Source organism: Cygnus olor, chromosome 2 (assembly GCF_009769625.2).
Source record: "Cygnus olor isolate bCygOlo1 chromosome 2, bCygOlo1.pri.v2, whole genome shotgun sequence".
Lineage (NCBI taxonomy): Eukaryota > Metazoa > Chordata > Aves > Anseriformes > Anatidae > Cygnus > Cygnus olor.
The window spans coordinates 151,606,602-151,622,577 of NC_049170.1; the positions used below are offsets into that span (position 1 = coordinate 151,606,602).

Genomic DNA, 15,976 nt, shown 5'->3' on the forward strand with positions numbered 1-15,976 from the left:
TTTCCCTCAGAGGTCCCAACCGTGCTGTTTTCATATGGGATGGAAAGGTCAGAAAAATCAATTAGCAATATGGGATGTTAAAGAAAGCCAAGTCCAAATGTGACTTCAGAAACACTTTTCTGAAAGATGAATGTATCTTTAAGAAACAAATGGACATCTGTATAATTTTTCAGAGCTGCTTGTGTTTGCTGCTCCCACTAGAAAAAGCCAACGTTCTCACTCTGTACAGCAATGCTGTTATTTATTTCCCATACAGTCACAGCTTGGGAATCCAATGAGAGACAAACTGTTGAACTTGTAATAATCCAAGAAAAATCCACAAAAGCTAACCTTGGTCCATCTGACATGATGTTTAGGAAAGAGACACACCAACTAAGTCAGCTGAGACGGAGGCAGAAACAACTTGTGTCTGCAGGAGTCATCCACCATATACACCATGATATGGAGGTCTGACAACACCACCGAGTCCCAGGGTGAGGGACCAGGTAAGTGGGCTGACATAGCTCAGGTTTCATAGTTAGATCAGGGAATATCTAGATTTCTGAGGTTTATTGCCCATGTAGTACTACCTTGGGCAAGTCACCTTCCTTTTAGCAGCCTCTAATAGCAATACCTGGCAGGGGCATTGTAAAGTTTAATGGAGTGCTTCACTATCCCACTGTTAGAGATGTCAAAGACTGTAAAGTATTATTAAATTCACTGTCATCTGGAACATCAGCCATCTTCAAATGGTTTAATTTAAATTGCATCTCTGATTGCTTTCTAAAATAAATATTTTATTTCTCTCATGCAGGAATGTGCAAAGTAAAATATAATCTTTCTGCCCACATGCACAATTTAAAGTCATATGTAATATATTTGTTAGATATTCATACTCTTCCTCAATGTTTCTTTTTCTCATTATAAGGGAAGTCATTTAGAACAGTGAAAGCTACTCAAGATGTCCCCTGGGCTCATCTCTTAATTTTCCTACCTAGCTGTATCATTCAATTAGATTTTTTCTCTTTAGTAGGTGTTTTATATTTTAATGTGATGAATACTAACAAAACCACACTGGGCAAAATGACAAAGACTGACAACTCTCTAAGAAAACAGTCCTACATTTCCTAGGCTGAGACTACAGTAGCTACACAAACCACATGCACTCTAATGACATTAATGTCACTTACAGAGCATGTTCTGTAAAGAAGACAAGAAAAATTGCCATCCAGTTGATGCGCTTCTTTTGTATGATGCTTTGCAAACACAATAGCAAAAAAATCAGATCATTTTTTTCTACCATTTATTGAACTAGGTGGAAATACAATCTCTAGTGAAGCGAGGGAGGAAATTTTGAGTAGGCTGACCCATGGGAACCCCACTACAATATTTCAGATCCCATTGTGCTGAACAGTGGCTGAATGTACCCTGAGAAGTAGAAGGCTTGTTTTCAAATATGGAATCACCAGCCATACTAGAATTTAGAAGTTCTCATTGGAAATGAGTAAGCATTGTCCAAATAACCTGCTGTGTTTTGAAATTTGACTTTATCCTTCTTCCTCCAGAGTCTGTGATCTGTTTAAAAAGTGTGGAATTTTGGGGGCTAGGGAGCATACCTCATCAGATACATCTGCATTCCCCCTGTCACTGAGGAGGAAGGACATATTAGACAGGTTAGCTAAAGTAATGCAAAAAGTAATTCTGAAGTCTCCAAGGAGAGGAGAGTGCCCTTGAGTACTGGGCTTTTAAATGTGTCTCTCAGGTGAATATAAATTCACCAAGAACTTGGCACAGTCTAGAAGAAACTTGCTTTGGGAAAGTTTCACAGGAAGATCATTAACAGTTACCACTAGGTGGAGGCTACGAATATTGCCTCTCCTTGGAAAACTTGTTGTTATCATTATTGTTTTTCCAGAAGGATTCCTTCCCCTCATTTCTTTATTAGGGAAGTACAGGAAAAAAAAAAAAAAAAAAGATCAACATCTCAAGACGCTTAAAAAGTACAAAGCCTCTTCCTATCACAAAAGCTGGAAAATAATCATTAGGAATACAGATAATTTCTGTAATGTAGGGCCAGCCCTGATACTTTGTTATAGATGACGTTATCCTGGCTGGGGAGATGGCAGAAACTGCATATGACAGCTAATTATCTTAACACTGTTGAAAGTTAAACTTTTTCTCCTTACCAAATGTGCAGGTACTAGGAGAGACCATCAGATTAGGGAAAGAAATGCATCTAAAACTGAAAACAACAACAACAACAACAACAACAACAACAACAAAAAACAAAAACAAGAACAACAGCAACAACAAAAAAAACGCCAGAAAGAACTATCTCATTTACAGCTGGTATGGTACAGATTGTTTCTCTGCTTTGGCATCCCTGGTACAATTCGATTTTGGTCAGTCCAGTAAAACAATCATTCCTTTAACTATAGCAAAGAGCAATTTACTGATTATCTGTTTCCTAAAAGCATTAAATACTGAGTATCCTGTTCCATTTCCTGTCAGATATTCACATGCAATTAGATACAGGCAGTGGGAATGTGATGTGAAATGGGTATTTTGTTCTAAAACATGGCACTGTGCCTGTGCTCTTCCCCATCTCCTTGAGCAAAGTTCAAGTGCCAAAATGAAAGACATGTTTAATGCCAAAGGTGATTCAAGTTCAGTCCAAAAATAATTCCAGACAACTCAATTCTGAATTCTTTTCCTTCTAAACATTTTTTTTTTTTTTTTTTTTTTGGGAAATGGAAATACTGCTGGGTGTTTGAGGCTGGGATGCTAACAGCAAAACTTCTTGCAAGCTATTCAAATGTCAGCCACTATTGTGTACAAAATCCACCATATCACTGTGGAATTTGGAAAAGGAAGCCAACAGGGCAGCCGCATTTACTATGTACTTGCAGAGTTTTCCAAAGACTCTAATTTTCTCTTTAAAATATAAAAATGCTGTGAGAATATTTTCTTCCTATAACATTTTTTTTGCCCTGCTTCCAAGAAACAGGAAAAGGTGCCCTCATAAATTTTATTTATTAATATTTGATTTTTAAGATGGTCTAGACAGCTTAAACATGAAATTAAGAAATAACGGGTTAAGTATTGGGTGTGAAATAAAGTATATAGAAAAATCCGATTTTGTATATTTGAAGAATCTCGTTTTCTCTTGCATACTATTGCAGAACACCCTTGGACTTTTTCTCTTTTTATGTAGCTTCTCAGCCTAGTTATTTCAAATTATTTCTGAGACAAAGCAGATTTGTTGTTCACAATGATGATATTTTGAAACATGGAGTCCAATAGAAATGAAACATGAAGCCATGGACTGTTTTCCCAGCTTCTTCAGTGTGAATTTTTGGGTAAGTCCTTTCATCTGAATAGACTTTAAAGACAGAACAGCTTTCAACACAAACAATTGATATGTGATATAGGCTAACTGCAGTCCACAGAGGGCCCTCAAAATTAGATTTGGAGTTTTGAATTAGATTAGACAGTACTATGGTGGAGTCAAAAAATAAGCTGACAAACCAATCTTTTTTCCCTAGCTGCCCAAGAAAGGTCTTGTTGAAGGTAAGATATCTGAAGTTTTCTGAACAATTTATTTGATTTCTGTGCAATGGAATATTTGAGCAAAAAAAGTGGGAGAAAAAAAAAATATGATTTTTTTTTTTTTTAGCAGATTCTTCTTTAGCAGGGAGAAGTGGAGCCTTCTGTTCACCTGAAGAGACTTTGACTACTGCTTATGTTATCTGAAATACAAGAATAGAAAGAATCCAAAGACTTTGCACCATCTTGATTGCAGTAAAGTGTGAAAATGAAAAGATACAGAACTGTGATGGGGAAATGACTCCTTTCAAGGACTTTGAAGAAAAATGCATTTGTAAGCCTCTTGGGAAAGAGAAAAATGAAGAGCCAGTGGGTCAACCAAAGCAAAATACTAAATGAAATTAACTAGGCCAGAACAGAAGGTATAGAGGCAGCATGCAAAAAATATTCTTGTCACTTCACAGAGGCAGAAAAGCAATCAGAATTGTAGTTTATGCAATGTCGCTTGGACAACCATTTCCTAGAAGAGTTTAGCTCTGAGATTAATGCTATGGGAATGTAGCTGTGCAATGGATGCAGAGACACCACTCACTCTGACCAATTCTGAGCCAGCTACATCCGAGCAACCTTCAGCAAGAGCTGTGGAGCTCTGTTTAACATCACGCTGAGCCTGACTCAAGATGCAGTACCGAGCAATTGGGCTCCCATCAAGCCCAGTGAAACCAGCCAATTTGTGTGCTGGAACCAGCTTGTCTCTGGCTTGCTAATGTGCATCCTTCTACTTCTCTGAGACATAATGTCAAAACGTCTCAGCAGGGAGACGTGTGAGAAAGCTTTATAAATAATAATACATGAAAGAGAGATAGAAATCTATTCACAAAAATGGAATAGTGAGCATGAAACAAAAATTCATTAAAAATGTATGACCAGAGTAATAAGACTAGCTTTGTTTTGGCATTGGCTGCCTTCAGGAAAAAAAAAAAAAAAAAAAAAAAAAAAAAGGAGAGAATCATATTACAGAGATGAAAAGCAAGGGAGGCAGAAAAGCGGATTAAATAGATAGCTATACACTTTAGTTTTAAGGATTATCATCGAGAACCATATAAATCTGAGCACATTAAAGATCAGGAATGGAAAAAGGGGCAGTTGGAGGATGTAGAATTAATTAAGGAGAAAGACAAAGGCAGAAACTGCACTTCACAGAAAACAGAGAAAGGAGTGCAAAATCTGCTGACTTTGGAGAAATCAACAGCTGGATCTCTGGATCTCCTTGCCAAGAGAACAGAGACCAGGGAGAAGGGATGTGAACAGGTATTTGGTGGCTCTACACAGACAATATCACACTGTTACTGTCAAACCTCACAGCACTTCACTTCTTCCACAGTCCTTCGGAGCAACGTTTCCCAATCTTTTGAGATCTGAGGCCCCCTTCAGGAAGACGCAGCCACCCACATCCCCATCTTGTAGCCCTGCCAGGTGTTGTGCCAGATGTTTTCCTATTAGCATCTCCCTCACTAGCCTTTCCTTCCTGCTGCAAGGAGGGCTGGGGAGCTAGTGAAGGTATTTCATGATACTGAATACTTCCTCTGATTTATTTATTTATTTATTTATTTTAGGACAAATAAACAACTAATTAAAAAAATCAGAAAATAAATTATCATCCATGTTTCCTAGGTGGGAAGGTCCTTAATATCCCTTGGACTGACCTACAGGCCACAAAACACTGCCAGTTCTGCACTAAGCGCATTACGTTGTGCAATGCTAATTGGCATTTCTCATTAGCTCTGCTCCCAGGCGTTCTGGCTAGCTTCTGTTTACTTCTGCCTATCAGCACAGCAGAGCAGGCAGACCCGTTTTACATGGCACAAAATCAGCTTAAGAAGGAATTGGCCAGTAAACCCGGATTATAGCTACCACTGGGAAGTCCCAACTGGTGGCTTCTGGAGAACTTCTTCAGCCACAGTCACTGTGAGCTTGTCATGCTCTCTGGTGATTTGAATGAAGCAGGGGATTAAGACTTGAGGCTCTTTTGCATAGGATCTCTTCTGGTCCTATGCAAAAGAGCCCAGAGGCCAGCAGCCTCCCCTCCCTGTGGGCTGCCTCCCTGCCTCCCCAGCTGGGAGCACCCCAGGGTGGGTTAACCACCCTGGCACCAAGGGCTGAAGACATTGCTGAGAGGTGTGAACTCTGCTCACTTGAGTAAGCCTGTGATAGACGAACCCATGGTACTAAATGGTCCGGAAAATAGCTTCTGTCCTTCACTTTTTTGGCCTCAGAATAATATAGCACAGCAGTGCCCTTTACTGTCCTCTCCTTCACACAGATCCATTCATTTCTGAGTTTTGTCAGGATTGCAGATGAGTATTTTCTTAATTAAACAAGATCCAAAATCCAACTTTGTTCACATCGACAGAGGTTAAAACTGAACAATGGAGGTTAATAACACATTACCTTGGTGTGAACTTGAGAAATTAGCTATTTTGGTTCCAAAATACCTTGATAATTCTTTGAATGGATTACAGCTTCTTTTAAGAGGGAAAGCAAACCCAAATCTGCCTTGGCTAGGTTTTGCTCTGTCACATTCTACAAACCTATATTGAGCCAAAACCTCTAAGCTTGCAGTGGTCAGGTTATGGAAACTAGCTTAAATTTGGATCCGGGATGTGAAGTTATCGTGTGGCTTTGAGCTGACACTGAACTGCCTAAAGTTACTGAAGACTGGGTACTGGAGAACAGAGGTACAGCAGATATTAAAAACTGCAGCAGAAGTGAACTGTGAATCCGAGGATAACAGTGCCTGTCCTCAGATCTGTTCTCACCATGCTCGTCCTGCTGCATGAGGCTGAAGTCAGTAGTTTTCTGCTAAAGTATCCTCAATGAAAGCTTTGGGGCCTGACACGGACTGAGTGTATGAAGCTCACTAAAGAAACACTGTATAAGATTCTAGAGTCTGTGGTCTGTGTCTAGAGGAAGAAAACCAGGGATAGGTTGTAATGAGTTTCAGGTTTTTAAAGACCTAGGAATTACCATGAGGGTCCTAGCATAGCCAGCACCCAGTTTAAATATTACATGCTCAGGCTGTCTTAAGAAGAGGAGGATAATTAAAGGTAATCCCAGTCCTCATCTATATTCTTGAAACAGAGTAGCACCCTCAGTCTTTCCTCGCAGGGAGTTCTCATGCTGCAATAGCATCTGCAGCCTTGTCTGCCTGAGGGTCATTGCCAGTCCCTACTCCAGCCAGCACAGCTCTCAACAGCACACTGCTTTACTCCTCTGAGTATCTCGGGCCAGCACAAGGCACAACTTAGCTCAGCATGCAGCCAGCAGGTTGACAATAGTTAAAAATAAATGGAGAGGGGCGTGATTGTTTATGAAGTGACAGAAGTCAGAAGCCCCAGTCCAAATCCAGCCCCTGTTTTTCTGCATGTACATGGGTAGATAATCTGTTTGTTTTGGAAAGTTTACTGCCCCAAAAGGAAGGCAGGCAAATGGTGGGGAGGGACTAGGATTCATTTTTTTTTCTCACAAGTTTGGAAGGGCTGAACCTACTTGTTATTACCAGCAGTCCAGGCTTTTGCCCCAGCTACAGGGCCTCAGAACATCACTGCAGTTGCTTTTCTGCCAGTTTTGCCCAGATATTCCACGTAAAGGCCTCAAAACCTTTCAAAAAAAAAAAAATCAGTTTCCTTGTTAAGTTTCAGTTTCAATGAAATGACACTTTCTTCCTATAATAAAGGGAAAAAAAGAAAAAAGAAAAAGCAGAACTCCTCAGTCTCCTCTGGCTAAAGCTCACTCTGCACTAGAAGCTTGATTCAGAAACGTTTCCTGAAACCCCTCCATTTCTGCTCTGCTCTCTGCTGCACAGCCTCCTGTGAGAAACATGTTTGTTCTCCAGGAAGTTTTAACTAAATCAGAGTAGGCATTTTTGAGCCAGGACTATGAAAAATGAGAGGTTTATATTCTCTTTTTGGTTTGGGGGGATGGAAGAAAAAGAGGAAGGAATTAAAATTCTGAGTCTCAGTTTAGCCTAAACTGGAAAAAAAATCATAATTATTTCATTCCTAGCTCAGGAGGCTGGCTGATTCATTTTGATGCAATCTGCAGCAAATATTTGGACCTCTGAGAACGTCTTGAAAACCCACTAGTATTCGTAAACTTTTTCATAGCTTAGGACTTGTGGATTTTGTAATTACTGCTGAGATCTCTGGTCAAATTTGTACATTCTCCTAGATAAACTGCTTTGAAACTCTAATTTCCTCAAAGCTTACTAAAATAGAAATTGAGACAACTGTACATAAGATCTGGTGCTGATGCCACCTGTGTAAATTTTATGGCCAAGTTTGAATACAATGAAATGAATCTCTGATTTATTCTCAGACTTGTGAAATAATAGCCAGACATTTAATTGCACAATCTTTGCAGCAATTAATTATTTCATCATATCGTGCTATAATCAAGAAGGAAGTCAGGGAAGGAAGACTGTTGTATTTTCTGCTATACTTGGAAATGTTGCAATTAGTAGAGACAGAGGCTCATGAATAAATGAAACTTTACTGACGGTCTCTCATATATACATATTTATGATTTGAAGGAAGTAATTGATTTAGACCCAAGTGAAAGTCTGCGTTATGATGACCTCTGAAACAGCTGCAGTGAACTTCCAGCTTTACTCTAAAGCGCAAAGTGATTAATCACAATTTAGGTGTTGTAATGCTTTTATTTCAAACACTTGGCTACATCTCAGTAACTTCATCTAAATAAACACTTTTATCCTTTGTGTGGTGACTTTTCAGAGAGAGACAGAAAGAGAGACACACAGTTTACTGAAGGAAAGCAGTGCATGCAGGTGGTGGCTCCTGTGACGATAACCTGTGACCATACCCCTTCCAGTGAGCTGTGGTGGACGGTCAGGTTCCCAGGTGAGATGTTGGGCTCCAGGTGTGGCTGCAGTCTGCAAGGAGAGAGATGGAAACACTCTCACTTATATTTTAGGACCAACCAAGTGGCAGAGGGATGCATGGAACAAGCATGATGTGGCAGCTAACAGTGTCCTGGAGCTACGTACTTACCTCAGCTCCTTGGCCAGTGAAGAACTTGAGGACACGTTTAACTCTTTGCTGCTAAAAACAGAACTTAGACATGTGTTCAGATGTTTTTTTTAGTCAGGATTGGATTTCATTGCATGCTTTGTCCAACTGAGACCTAAGATCATGTAGATGTGGTTGATAGGACACAACCTATAAGCCATGAAAAGCCTGGAGCACTGACCTCGTCCTTTGAGGCTCTGGTCATGCTCACTCCCAAGTGACCAAAGGAAATAAAAAATGTCCAGATTTTTCTAGGATTGGGATTTTAATTTTTCTCTTTTGTTTATTACATGCATGCAAGTCTGTGTAAATGTAATAAAGCATTGAAATATACCATAATGACTAAAAACATAAATATTTAAGATGATCATACTTTGGAAGCAATTCATCACAGTGGTGGAACTACATTCAGTTTTTAATTCAGTATAGACTGTGTAGAAACCAATGGCATGTTGAGGATAGATGTTCAGCTTACATTCCATGGATTGCCCCAAACTAATGTCTTAATCTGAGCTTTTTACTTGATAAATCTTCATCATCTCTTTGTTTTGACAATGTTACTCTTTGCAGCTTTAAAGCTCCATTTGTCTGTCCTCTATTAAATTTACCAGTGGAGAAAATTGATAATCTGTTATTCTCCTGATGATCTCTTTATTATATTAAAAGAAAATGCATACTCACAGGGTTATGTAAGGGGGTGTGTACATTTGAGATTTCAGAACTACCAAGTGCCAGTTCAGTGTCATTTGCACCAGGCATGCAACCTGTAACTCACCCTTTATGTAAAGATCAATGTAGTGGTGGCACTTTGGAAGTGAGAAATGACAGTGTTGGTATGCAGTGTCTTAGTTTGGTTGTGGTATTCCTGAAGGAGCAATCACTGGTTATTGTTCAAAAATGCAGAGGGAGACCTTGCAACAGGGGAAGTCCAGATGGATGAGCCCTCTGTTCTCTCAGGGCACCCAGCTTGGTGCCTACAGCTTGGTGATAGCCAGACCTGGAGCTGAGAGGTAAAGTAGCAGAGCCCCCACAGATGCCAAAGGGAATGGAAACAACTCCACACCCTCCGTGGCTGTGTCACTTCCTTCCCAGGGAGTAGTGACAACCTTCTTTCCTGTTTCCATTTGCTCTGACCATTTGCCCCAGCACTTTTTTTTTTTTTTTTTTTTTTTTTTTTTCCTGTCTGTGCATTTGATTCTGTCTGTACATTGAATTTCAGGAAGCACTTCTTTACTGTGTGGGCAACTGAGCACTGATGCAGGCTGCCCAGCAAGGTTGTGGAGTTTGTATCCTTGGAGATTTTCAAAAGTTTCTTGGACGTGGTCCTGGGCACCCTGCTCTGGGTGTCCCTGCTTGAGCAGGGTGGGACCAGGTGGACCCCAGAGGGCCCTGCCAGCCTCAGCTAGTCTGTGATTCTGTGAATACCCAGTTCTGCACAGCTTTTCCATGCAGGGCTCTGGTAGGTGTCTTCAGCAGCCATTAGCAAAGAAAGCATAGATTTTTTTCCCCCACAAAGACTTTCCCTTCTATTATTTTCTGTCCCTTCCTTTACCCTTATAAGTGCACTTTTCTCCCACAGCTTCCATTCTGACTAAGCACACGCCAATGCTCTGCCTCCATCTCAGCTCTCTGGAAACGGATGCCTTTTGGGCAGTCGCTGCATGGCTTCTTTCTTACATGGTCTCATGACTGGGGGAATGTTAAATGGTGTAACTGGAAATTAGATAGGGGAAACAGTTATTGCAGTCTTCACACTTCCCCTTCCCTTCTCAACTCAACCTACTCTGACTCATCAACAGAATGATCCTCCTCCTTCCCGTAAGTGAGTGTGCATATATGCGTATAGATAGATAGATAGATAAACACCCATTTTTTCTGCCTCCATTCAGCACACTGGGCAGTGGGATATAGAAAAAAAATAATGTTTCAGATACTGTAAGTTCTCTTCCTATGTACCATTTCCTACATAAGCATGAGACTGTTTGGATCACGGTAGAAAAAATCCTGCTTATGCTGCTGTTTTCTATTGTTCCTTGGAGAACCCTGACGGATCATATACTTGCAAATAATATTTACTCCAGGGAGAAAACATAAAACATTCTCACCAATTATTATCCACAGTGAGGTTACTTGACTAGCTGTGGTTATAATGAAACGTTTCTTGGTTAAAAAACAAAACAAAACAAAACAAAACTGCTGTTTTTGTCTGCTCAGATGACATTAAGGACATAAAACTGCGGAAAGTTACCAGAAAAATAGTCAGAAGTTCACTCAGCTGGAGACATCAGACATATGCCAAAACCAGAAGCTGATATCCAGCACCCCTCACCGAATTCAAATAAATAAGACTTCTCTGAACTTCAACTAATTCATTTAAGGATGTGGATCCAGACACCCCTAATGAGCATTTTCCACTGTACTCAATGTCCTTAACTCCTGTTGAGGTCAACATCTGCATTTTCTGCCTTAATTTAGATGCCCCTCAGTCTTCCATTCAGACCAGACCCATCTCTGCACTTGATCCAATTCAATTGAACAAAGTGTTTGATTTGTTTGATTTAAGTGTTTGATTTCAGTATTGCTGGGATGTGCATGCCAGAGCATGTGGGACTAAGTAGGCAGGCTTTTGGCTCACATGTTGCTGCTCAGCACTGTTTTCTCAACATGCAAGCTGTAGGCTATCTGCAAGGTTGCAGTGTGGGTGGAAGGCAAACCACACACAGCTATGAACATGGACACGGAATCCCAGAATGCCTGAGGCTGGCAGGGCCCCCTGGGGTCCATCTGGTCCCATCCTGCTCAAGCAGGGACACCCAGAACAGGGTGCCCAGGACCAAATCCAGATGGCATTTGAAGATCTCCAGGGAGGAGATTCCACAACCTCTCTGGGCAGCCTGTGCCAGTGCCCAGTCACCCGTATAGTAAACACACAGTTAGTGTTGCGTAGACACAATTAATGAGATTTGGGGGCACACATTGATGCTAAGTGAAGAACAGCTATTCCTTCCAGTTACTAAATTTTTAATGAATAAATAATATTTGGCCAGAAAAGGAGAAAGAGCTTAGCTGAGTCTCAAGCCTTGCTGTTTGTACTAAGGTTCAAATTCCTACACCAATAATTATTCAGAGAATGTGGAACGGCTTTTACAGGGGACACTGAAACACAGTCATCTCAGGGCAGAAAATGGGCTGCTAAACTACTCAACAAGATAACTGAGCTGCCAGGTCCAAGGCTGTGGTCTGGATACAGATTTAGAGCTGGATGTTCTGACTTCAGCAGATACCCTAACCATAGCAAAAATGGCTTTTCTAGAAGAGAGATAAGTGTCTCTCTTTCTCTTTGGCATTTTGACCAGAAATCCAACCCCACCATGGCAACCTTTCTTATGAAAATTTCATCAAAATTGGCATATTCCCAAGAAAATATCCATTTCAACAAACTGGCATTTTCCAATGATAAACTGCATTTCTGGAAAATACCCAAATAACTCTACTCCTTGGCACCTGCTTAGGTTGATAAATATTGAATCAAGTGGTTCACATTACCATGGAACCCCATGGCATTTTTTGTTACATGATACTTGGAAAAAAGGCTGCTGTATCAGAGGGGAATTTTCACTGGGAGTCTCTCTTTTGTAGTGCCAAAGAGCACTGTCAGCAGGGTGAAAGCTTAGGGATGATCAGACCGTTATACGAGATGTATGTATTTGCCCACTGCATGAGCAAAACCTTTGATTTTTTTATTGCCCAAGATAAAGCGTGGCAGCCAAGCCTTCCCAAGGTATATCTGTCCTTTTCTGCTCTCTCTCCCACATAATCCCTTACACCTTCACCCATCCTTGTGATGAACTGGACTAGGAAATTTAAACCAGCTTGTGATGAACCATACTAAGAAATTTGAACCAGTTTTAGGAAAAAGTCCAATGTTTCTATAGAAGTGGGTTTGGCCCATCACAGCTGTGAAAGTCCAGTAATGGGTTAGGAACAAATGCAAGTTTAAAAAGGGGCAAAGCACTTTTTATAGAATCATAGAATATCTCGAGTTTGAAGGGACCCATGAGGATCATCGAGTCCAACTCCTGGCACCACACAGGTCTACCCAAAAATTCAGACCATGTGACTAAGCGCACAGTCCAAATGCTTCTTAAATTCAGACAGGCTTGGTGCAGTGACTACTTCACTGGGGAGCCTGTTCCAGTGTGCGACCACCCTCTCAGGGAAGAACCTCTTCCTGAGGTCTAGCTTAAACCTCCCCCACATCAGCTTGACACCATTCCCGCGGGTCCTATCCCTGGTCACTAAAGAGAACAGATCAGCGCCTGCCCCTCCACTCCCCCTTGTGAGGAAGCAGTAGACCGCAATGAGGTGCCCCCTCAGCCTCCTCTTTTCCAGGCTGAACAGGCCAAGTGACCTCAGCCGCTCCTCTTACATCTTCCCCTCTAGGCCTTTCACCATCTTCATAGCCCTCCTCTGGACACTCTCCAACAGTTTTACATCCTTTTTGTACTGTGGTGCCCAGAACTGAACACAGTACTCGAGGTGAGGCCGCACCAGCGCAGAGCAGAGTGGGACAATCCTCTCCCTCGACTGACTGGCGATGCTGTGCTTGATGCACCCCAGGATACAGTTGGCCCTCCTGGCTGTCAGGGCACACTGCTGACTCATATTCAGTTTGCTATCAACCACAACTCCCAACTTTTATGCGAGGCATCCTGGCTGGAGGCAATTGTCAAGTCTTTGGGACTGAACATTGACATTGACTGTGACATTGCTCCTACCTTAAATAAGTATTGATGTGAAGATCTTTTCTCAGCCTCTGTTTGCAGACTTGATTCAAAACCTACCAGTGTCTGTAGGAATCCCTTTTACTGACCTCAGGAGTTCCAGTCCCTAAAGTTACTGTTTTCTAGTCTATCAGTAAGAGAGAAGACAAATTATGTTTGCTTTTTATATGACAGAAATAGCAAATCTCTGAGGATATTTTCCTGTTTTCCTTAGAGATCATGAAAATTTCTTGCTCAGAAGTAAACCTCGATGGTCAGATTCATTGCTCCTAATTTTATATCTCCAGTGCTTTTACATAACTAATGACTGTGCGTGATTCATCTCAGCTACCTGAGATGCCTGCTTTGGGATGAGATGAAAGACATGCCAGACACACTGATTCTATTGATCACCTTCCCTATGACCATTACAAGTGAATTCTCTTCCGAATGTTGGAAAGAGAAAACAACATCTCCATGGTCATGTTAACATTTGTGCCTTGGAGCTCTTAATAAGTTCCTTCATGACTCAGACAGCATAGCTTCAAAGCGATGAGGCATAGCTCATCTGAAAAGCTTGTTTTCTCTCTGTTTATGCACACAAAGCTACTTAAAATACATACATGCAGAAAGTGCATGTTCTTCCATAATCCACAGACTCTCCACTACAAAGGCCAGGCTCCCTGATACCCTTTTGAGTCCATGTGTCTGCTTGCTGCTGTTGTATGCTTTGCATCTGCTTGACGCAGCTGTGGATGGCCACATTTAGCACAGGGTGGCAGAGAATGTAGTTCTCAGGAGTTTTATTCCCTTTGACTGAAGATTTTTTCTCCCTTCAGTGCACAGCTACAGTGAGGATTTTCCAACAGTCAATCAAAACGTGTACTCAACCCAACAAAAAATTGAGGAGAGAAACTTTCTCATTGACAGCAAAACATGTGGCTAACTCAGGGCAGGTCTGACAAACATGTCCAGAAATCATGAGATACATAGATACAAGTGAATTTCCTTTCTCCTCTCTCCCATTTCAGCAGCTACAAATTAAATGTAAATGGCTATTTTTTTCTTTAAAAATCCTGCGTAACATTTATTGACTGCAGGGCAGTTGGAGGCTAACGTTTTCTATTTATTCCGCACAGCATATGGAAGATAAACAATGGCGCAGCAGGACATGGTGCTGTGGAAAGACCCCCTGCCATTTCCAGCTGGTACCTTGGATCAATGTAAATTCATTGACCTCTCTGCCATGGCTGTTAATGTGACTTCTTATGATGTGGGTTCCTATTCACTGGAAATGGGACTCTGCTATTTGGAGTGGCATATTCTGTAGTGCTAGGTTGTCCCACTGAGCAAGAAATAAATGAATGATTCTCCCATAGTTTGTTCTCTCTCTGACTGCTGGTGGGATAATTACAGTTTTAAATTACTGTTATTACCTTAATGACCTGTTGTTTGGTGAGGAGAATAATATGAGGAATTTTATATTGGTACTGGCAAACAGCAAGTGTTCAGTCCATCTCAGGTGCTGCAGGCTGCAGATGCATGGTATGGCTGATGAGAAAGCCCTCATGCTGGTGGACCTTCATGGTGGTCAGGTTTCCTGTTCTCTTGGAAGTCTTCAGTGGCATCCCAAAATGTAGAAATCTAGATCTTTTAGGTAATATAGGCCTTTTCTGCTTCATTAGGATAAACACAGAGCAACTCAACTACTCTTTAGGAGCTTTATCAAAGAAGCCACCAGGATTTAGGGGTGTTGGCAGAATGGAGATTTTAAAAGATTTTTTACAAAGCTTTTCCAGTATGTTTAAATGCGGGTCAGTAGTTAGAAGTAAGACAAAAAGATCCTTGTGCCCTTCTGTATGGAGGAAAAGTCAAGGGGAGAATAAAAGGTATCATAAATGATCAGTGAAGAGATGGCAAGATTGGGGTTCAGGTACCTAAATTAGAATGTGGTACCTTTCTTATACGACAGAGAGGACAACAACTGGGTTAGTCTCTGGGCCTTGACAGGTTTATTTTCCAGTTAAGTCACCTATTCCCAAATGCAATGAACTGCTTCATGGAAATTCTCATTTCTGCCCACTGACTATGGAGAGAGGCTGAACAGCTCAGCCACAGCCACCTACACTGCAACCCTAGGCAAGATAGAACTTAATATAACAAGTAAACTAACAGAGGAAGCAGCTTATGGAGAAGGGAATAAGATCTAAGTTAACAGTATTAACGCTAACTCCAGAACAAGACCATGGTGACCCATTTCAAAGGAAACATCACTTTTCACTGCAAGAACTGATACAGAAAAATGCACCATCCTTGCAGCCAATATATCACAAAAGCTTCCTGCAACAGCATGTGGATAACACATCAAATGCAGGAAAAGTCTGCCCACAGGCAAGTGCAAAACTGCTTTTTGCCCATGATTTTCTGCAGAGTCCAAACCAGGTTAAAGGTTGGCTTATTTCCAGTTAGGAATTTATAGCAGTTGAGTCATTGCTGTCAGGACTAAGTCTCAACCTGAGGGAAGTTTTTATTCAGAAGGATATTCTTATCACTATTGAAAAAAAACTGTCTCAGCAAAAATGAAATCTTTTTTAAAAAAAT

General features: G+C 41.1%; 1 long non-coding RNA gene across 1 annotated transcript; it reads left to right on the forward strand.

Moving 5' to 3' along the window:
- Positions 1 to 358: 358 nt before the first annotated feature.
- Positions 359 to 14,771, forward strand: LOC121066351. The gene is made up of 3 exons (XR_005817698.1): positions 359 to 485; positions 8,319 to 8,444; positions 14,515 to 14,771. It is a non-coding gene; the product is annotated as an uncharacterized LOC121066351 (long non-coding RNA).
- The last annotated feature ends 1,205 nt before the right edge of the window (positions 14,772 to 15,976 follow it).